This window comes from Agrilus planipennis, unplaced genomic scaffold (assembly GCF_000699045.2).
Source record: "Agrilus planipennis isolate EAB-ADULT unplaced genomic scaffold, Apla_2.0 scaffold432, whole genome shotgun sequence".
In the NCBI taxonomy this organism is placed as follows: Eukaryota; Metazoa; Arthropoda; class Insecta; order Coleoptera; family Buprestidae; genus Agrilus; species Agrilus planipennis.
This window is the reverse complement of record NW_020439196.1, coordinates 14,820-23,534: the sequence shown is the minus strand read 5'-3', so window position 1 is coordinate 23,534 and position 8,715 is coordinate 14,820.

Below are 8,715 nucleotides of genomic sequence, written 5' to 3'. Positions count from 1 at the left end.
CATTTTAAAATTAAATAAATAAACATTTCATAATTGATATGTGTTTTCTTCCTGAAATTATTTTATCTTTAATTTACTGAAGTACTGAAGTGCACTATAAATGTATATTTATTTTCGATAAATAAAATCGGTAAGCAGTCGTTAACTTAATTATCGGAGTTGATATGAACGGGAGGGAACTCGGTTAGTACCCGGGAGAGAATTCGACTATCCAGATTTTAACCAAAACTACCTGCGGGAGGGAATTTGGCATCACCGGTCAAAATCTTTAATTGATCCTCACCAATATACCAAATGAACATAAAATCTGCAATGACTTTTTAATTACAGTTATCATCTAAATCCTAAAGCTGCACGGTCTCGTATTTTTGTCAAGAATCAGTAAAATAATAATAGAAAAGTTGAAACATCTATAACAGGAATTAATAACAGCCAAAATGTTAAAGATCGGTTTTAGTAAGCGATTATAATGAACATTAAGTAGATTGGATTGATGGTATTGTATGATCACGCTCGTCTAAAACGCGAAAACAAAAAATAGAGCTAATTATGCGATCCACGAGAAGGCATTGTGAGTATTTCGATTGCTAGATATAAAAGGTTTGTAATTATGGTGGCGGCCTGACGAAGAAGTTTAGCCAGATAATTTACAACACCTCTTCTCTGTTTAGAACTCTTAATGACTCTATTCTTCTGTTCACGTTAATAGCGGCCTTTCGGTAAGCCAAAGATCGCAAAAAAACTATTAATAACCACTTTTAAAAGTTACCGTGTCGCGAAACACCCCGTCATCATTCACATCTTAAATCAGTTCGTAGAAATTTAAGTGGGTTCGCTGCCCTTATTACAATCACAATCCGTGGTTCTTATAACAATAAATGACTTTTGTATTCGCATACGTAACGAGTTTCATCAATAGATGCATTCTTTCTGGACCTTTTTGCTATTATAATAAAATACACTCACTAAATGCTTTGCTAATTTTGTCATATTTTAGACTAGGTATTATTTGTTGATTCTGTAGTGAATATAGGGGCGGCTCAAAAAAAAATAAAGAGGGTGCTTCTTGAATGTTAAATCAGTAGAACAATTCTTCATATAGTTTTAAATGGAGAAAATTCATTTAATTTTTATGCACTACAAATTAATGAGAAAAAACTGTTGCTGCTTTCACACCCTTACCGGGAATCCAACCGAAGGATTTAATTTGAGGGAAGTATTTGTTGTGGATAAAAATTACAGGTATTAACCACTATTAACAGCGATTGTTCACATACACACCACACCATCATCGGGTATGGGATGAATTCGTATATTAATAAATTTTAGTAATTAGATTGCAAAAATACACATGTAAAAATATCAATTTTTGAAGTGAAACTTCTANCTTTATTCGCGGGGTATACGTTCCATAAATATGCCGCGAATACAGAAACCGTGGATATGGAATGGTAATTAGTATGGAATCATGGGGATACGTTCTAAGGTTCCAAAATAAAACCAATATGTATCATAATACAATCAATGTATTGATAAATTCGCAATTAAAATTAATCGTTATAATCAGCTTTAGGTAAGAGTGTAAAAAATTTAGTGATTTTTTCTTGTATTGAATTTTGAAATTAGTCCACTCGGTTACATCTTTTATAAAAGTCGCTTCGGCACGAGTCAACAGTACCCGAAAGATGCTAATACTTTGAAAAATAACACCGAGTCTTTTTCTACTCGGTTAGAGTTTTTATAAAAGCCGCTTCGGCACGTACTAACTGTACGTACTCAAAAGATGCCGATACATTAAGGGGATTCAGATTATCGGTTCTAGATATCAAGAGTTTATTGTTTGAAACAGAGGTTTGAAATTTTGTAGTAAGACAGACAAAGCTTTGTTCTAAAGTGTGTAGAAGGCCATTTATTAATTTTTTAATTTCTGTTGAAAATACGTGTCCTACAAGAAGCATCAACTTTAAGCACTTGTAAAAGCTTTTAATGGCCATATGATTGAAAACCAAAAACGCACGGAGTTAGTGTGAACCTTTGTCTGTTAACATGCAAAAAATCACATATCTATCTCGCAGCATTAAATCACAATGTTTAGAATAGAAACCCATGTTTTCGGAAAAATTCACACTAGGCACGAGCGGTCTATTACGGTCAATCCCTTTAATAAATGACACCGAATCCCGCGAATAATGAAATTTTTAGCCGCGAATACAGGAACTGGGTTGCAATTTTTTCACCCGCGAATAAGGAAACCGTGAATAAGGAACTTTTACTGTATTTTGATCATTGCTGAATCCAAAACCGGATGATCATAATTTTTCAGAAACTCATAGCAAGGCTGTATATTTCTCTGCGCGACAATTTAACTCTAACTTTTGAAAAAAAAATAAATACAAAGTAAATGAAGAACATTTACCAAAAAAAAGGGTAATTTCACGTCTTTTACTTGTTAATCGTCAAACATCAAAGCTCCGGAAAACTTTCGATAATTAACAGGGTTTCTTGACGAAAATGCTGCACGTTTTGATTGATGGTGATGGAAAAACAGAAAAGTGTCTAACTGGAAAAACTCTTTAAGTAACTAATTACTTTTTTCTTAGTGCTATACAGTGTTCATTATTATTACTTAATTAAATTACTTTTTCATGTAGAAGGTGCTTCTCTCGTCAAAATATAAAAGACTTTGAATGAATAGAAAGAGTGATCCTACGTAAAATTGTTTTATCTTTTGATGAATCTCTAGATGGGTGGATACATCTGGGATGAGAAAGAAAATGGGGGGCGGATAAGGGTGATGTTATAGAATACCATACAAATGTAATTAGTTGTGGAGGAGCGACAGAATTTTAACCATTATATATTGATATTACCAAGGAGAATTTAATCCAAATAGAATATTTCTATAGTTAACAGATTTTACTTGGCTTGCTTTTTGATTTTTTTAAATAGAACTTTCTANGCATTGTGAAACACTATGAAATACTGCAGTTATCAGAAGTGGCATAAAGGTCTTAATGGAGACTCCCCTTCCAGGGTTTCAGTCAAATCTACTGGCATAAAGGTCCCAACGGAGAAACCCCTTCCAACGGTTACGATCAAGTCTAGTGACATAAAGATCCTAACGGAGACTCCCTTTCCAGCGGTCTCGGTCAAATCTGTGTTTCCTTTTGATTGCCGAAGGTAGAAACCTTTTGACACGTACACACTGCGGAGTTTACACGGGTGACACAACAATAGTGAGATCATGATGTCTGTGGGCTCCTTGAGCTCTGGATTCCGCAGCTTTTCCATTGCTACGCCACTGTCAGTATTTTAGGTACCGTTGAGCAGATGGCTGTTAATAATTGGAAAAGCGTCAACCAATAGAGATTTATAAATTCATAGATACCCACATGTATCAATAAATTATGTGTGGCATATGGATATCTTCTTGGCATTTTTTAATTTTCCAAAAAAAAAGAAAAGAAAAAAACAAAAAGGACTTCGCTTCTATCTGATATTATATGGTGCAGTGGTTATGTTAATAAGCTAAAATTCACAAGAAATTGCCACGTAAACATGTTTTCCTTCGACAATAAATAAGTATGTATTAAGCAGATGTTCAACTATGTACATAAAACCGTAATATATTATTTTCTTGTTTGTTCATTTTCTTCGACAACCTGTTTGCTTCAGTTGTAACTGGATTTGCATTTCTTTTTATTTTTCCATTGACCTTTACAGGAAAAATACACTCCACTTATGATAGGGAAATACGCTGCAATTCAACTTGGATAATTCTAGTTCATTAGTTATGATAATTTGGTACATTCAGTGCAGTTAACCATAAGGTTACGTAATATCATATTCTTCCTACAATCTTCGTTTCAATAAAACAAATCAAAAATGCTCTTGTACTCATCATGGAGCCTGCGGGGCCTCTACCTACAATTTTGTCCAATGACAACGGACGTATAAAGTCGACACAATTACTTTAAATGCGATATCACGCAAATCCCATTGCTCTGATACGAAATTTTTGGTCAATATAAATATTTACAAACTTGTGTGTACAACGTTATCCAAATCTTCTAAAGTATCCCAACATAGTATAGAAAAGTTGTATGGTTACCTTCGTTCGTGGTGAATGTTGTGGTTAGAATATTATCTTTAGTTTTGAAATCCAATAAATATAAATGTGAACAACACAAAACTGAGAGTGGTTTTAGTTTCAAACAGAATTCTTACTTGTGACACTCGCGATTGAAGGTTCAGACTATATTGATCCGATTTGTGAGCTAGCAAACTTAATATAAATAAGTACATCATATTTTGATTAGAAAAAGTTGAAAAATCATTGTAACCTGTGCTGATACCCAATTAACACATAAATAAAGAAGGTAATTATTATTAGCTTTGGACGTCACTCTTGGTTTAAATGAACTTTGTACCGTTTTTTTTTCAATATGTGATTTCTCCAGTTGTTAAATATTTAGAATCGCTTAGGCAGAAAATAATCCAACAATTCAAGGAAGTCAACATGTAGGTGAGAGTAACTGCAAAAAATCTGCATTATTACTGTACAAATTCTAAAAGTTCATTACGAAACACTTTTCAGATTCAGGAAAGAAGAAATCAAAGTCCATAGTTTACATACCTATCTACTTTTTTGTAGGTGAAAAATCAATTAGAAATCTAACGCTGTTTCTAGTGTTTGGTTCAGTACAATAGTATTTGACAAAAAATTAAATTGATGATTAATTCGAATAGTATTTGTTTTAGTCATCCGCACAAATGGGTAAAACAAGGTCGTTGATAATCTCCTCGAATTGATGTAGGTCAAAAACAAAAACAAATGCACCCCATAATGATTTCAGTTGAGATAGGAAAAATATGTTTTGAAACGTGCCAATTACATACAACAATAATTGAAAAATAATAGAGTGCAACGAAACGTGACTATCAACTTAAAATCTAATCAAAAATATTTCAATTTGGAAATGACGCATCCCACTTCGCTTTTTAATCAATTCACAATGTCAAGTGCATATTATCATAACATAATAAATTAATTAATTAACTCCAATAGGATTTCATGGTTGGAAGGTAGAATTATCAACCAATTTAGACCATGGCCAACAAACCCGGAAACCTCCAATATCCAATGTCCAAATAATAAATTAACTTTATAATAGTTGGTATACATTCTGTATATCATTTTCTTTGTACTAAAACAACATGCTGTCTAGTGTTGAAGAGCGGACTGTTCCTCAGACCTACACTTTAGTTCTTTGGAATACTGAGAATTGGGAAAGGGGAGAGACAGCTGAGACGGACGATATGATGACAGATGAGCAGTGAATAATAATCTATGGAATATTACTGACCCAACAGCTAGGCGTACAACGTTAGGAAATTACAGAATCCTAGAATTAGGGTAGAAAAGCCCGCAATCGAATCAGTTCCATACTTAAGATGTTGCCCCCGGTTTACTTTGGTTAATGTGGTAATTTCACCACTACCTTCTTGGACGAGGGATTGAGATACACTCAATTAACACACGACGATCTAAGTCTCCTCTACATATTCTATCTAGGATTTAGGAAGTAGGGAAGGCCCGCTCCTCCAGAGCCTGTAGTGCGGATGGGAGCTATTTAGCAGACTCGCTAATAGAGCGGGGTCACCTCCACCCCACCGTCACTAAGGGAATAACAACAAGATCGGTTGGGCAGGCAGGAAAGATTCCCTCCTCAACCTTCTGGGCCTTTTGTAGTACTAGCCTATACTGGTCAGATGTTTGAAGTCCTTTTATCTGTCGGATTGCTTGTGGCATTGTGACACAGGTAAGTCATCTTGGGTTCATGATATCGCCACCTGCAGAAGCACCATTAAATAGAGGTAGAGAAGGCCCCATTATTTTTCCCATTCCAATCTGTGATTCTCTGTTACAATGTTCCAGCATTTCTCTCATCAGGGCGCCACATAGGAAGTTCTAGTTCTCATCCGAACACCTGCATAGAAATCGCTTATGCACTTATGAATTGTGTGTAAAATGTGCATTACCTATTTTCGTAAGTAGATTATGATTGATGTGTTTTATATTATGTTACTAAAAGCACCAATTCCGATAAGCAATCAGTAATTGATGAAATTATTTCTAATCCCGATAGGAAACACATACAACGCGTTATACTACATGACTGTGAAGTTATATTTTTTTATAATTCTTGATCGTAAAATTCTGTTATCGCAATCGAATGTTCACCTGCGATACTGATACGATATTGAAAACATAATTCTATTGTGCAGCGTATTGTTTTCATAAAGCTTGTAAAAAAAATTTTATTAGTGGTGCAATTAAACTCATTTATTTGCTTTATTATTTACTTAACGCTACAGTAAATACATATCCGTATCAATGCACTATGACATTAAATCGTATCAATAACAAGCCGGAACTGGAATTTTTCAGAATTCCATACTGTTTAAAAGTTCATGTAATGATAATAATAAAAATTAAAAATAAAATAATTGTTAGTATCCAGGAAGTCGGGTATCTCAAAACAACAATACCTACATTGATTACACCTTTTGTAGATATTTTAATAAAACTTTTACTTTTTCGATTAACTACAAAATAATTAATAGATAAATTGGATGAAGAAAGAGATATAACGTTTTTACACGATTATTGCCTTTATCGTTATCATTTTTTTTTTAAAGGTTCATCGTGTTCATTTTTGTAACAAGGACCTTAAAGTTTTGATTAGATAAACTGCTAACAAAGAGGCTGATAATGCAACACGCTCATTATTTACCATTAACACACTGGTTAAACCCGCTTATGTTTGAATTTAGATAAACCTGCTAGCAATATATGGGTAAATTTCTAGATGATGGCCACCATCCCCGAAGGGGGTGGGGGTGGGTGGGAGCGAAAGAGGAGGTCTCCCCCACCAATGTACCATAAAAGGTTCGTAGCGGTCTCACCCCCATAAAAAGTTATGGGGGTTAGATGGGGGTGAGGGTAAAGGGGATCGAAAGAGTAAAACCCATTAAAAATTTGCGGCGGTCTCACCCCTATAAAGGTCATGGGGGTTGAAAGTTGATTATTTTGACAATTATCATACACTATAATTCAAATAAAATTCAATAAAAAAAATATTTTCAAGCGGGTGGAGATGGGGGATCGAAAGAGGGTGGGCACTTGAACAAAACCCGATAACCTAACCTAACCTAACCTAACCTACCTTATTGATAAAGATATTTAAATAATGTTTTATATAACTTTCTCAATATTTTTATGTATTTTTTCATTAGTTTTACCGTTGAATATTGTTTAAGAATGACTAAGTATATAAATATTTACATGCCCAGAAATGTATAAAAATTGGCATATTATTAACGTTGAAACCCCATAACTTTTTATGGTACAGTGGTGGGGCAGACCTCCTCTTTCGATACCCCCCATCCATCATCTAGACCTTTTTTACTTTTCCATTATATCCACTGTAACTTTGTAGTGTCTGCTTATCGGCATAAGTATATATGGCTTCTAATAATAACTGTAGTTCCTACAAGGGCGAAAGGGCATGAGGCAAAAGGAGAAGAATCGGAGGAGCCCCATTTTAATTTTAATTAAAAATTTTTGTTCAATTTATTCTGATTTTGGCATCAGAAGGGCTCAGTATCCATGCGAAAATAGGAGAAAGCTAAAAGGCCTTCGAAAATCAGAAGCCAACGTGCAAGTGAAAAATATACCCAACGCAATCTAGCTCCGGATCCTTCCCCGCTAATTCGTGTCAGACTGGAGAGGGTAGTTGTTTATTTTTCGCATGCTGGGTGAGGGGGTCATGTCGGTGGGGCGTCTCGCTCCGTGGCATAGTTTTACACACTAAGAGTTTGGATAAGCCCGAAACCTGAAAGTTACTGGCCTCGTTAGCCCTCAGGCAGTATCGGTGGCTTCCTGGAACCAATCTGACTAATGATAAGAGTTCTTTTTGATTCTGGTACAATGTGCCGGTTTGGGGTGTCAATAAACCTTACGCAGACATGTTCTTCACGTTAAATCTCCACTAATTCTTTCATTTTATATTTATGTATTGTTTACTATGTAGGTTAGGTTATGGCACAGTACAAAGATCTGCCTAAATTACGAACATCTTTGGAGGTCATCATAAATAAACTTTATGTGCGCTGAAGTTTCATATACGAAGACGGTTCAATAGCCCTACCTTATTTAGCCTTATTTGTACTGTGGTTTCACGATGACATCCTGTACAAGCCAGCCCGTGCATAGTGAGGAACTCGTTGGTGAAGAGGTGAAGCGTCGACAGGAGAGGGATGAATGGGCGTGGCTAGGAAATGAACCTACAGTACTGTCGTGATAGTGACAGAGCGACATGACCTAGAGGTTTAGACCGTTGCTTAGCATTCGGGAGGACACCGATTCGATTCCGGGTCCGTTTCTCTTGGTCCAAGTTTTTCTGTGGTTTCCTTGGATCACTTAGGCAAATGCTGGGGCAGTAATATTCCACAGATAATCTTTCAGTCTCTCCTGTCTCCATTTCGTCCGTCTCAACTTTCTCACCCGAACCACCACCCACCCATTCCCACGATTCCTGAAAGCAGGCTGAAGAGGGCCTTCCGCCCTACCTTCCGGCATAGTCCGGAGGGACTGCCCACCCATCAGCATTACTGGCTGGTGGGAATGAAACACCCAAAAGTTTTTTTTTT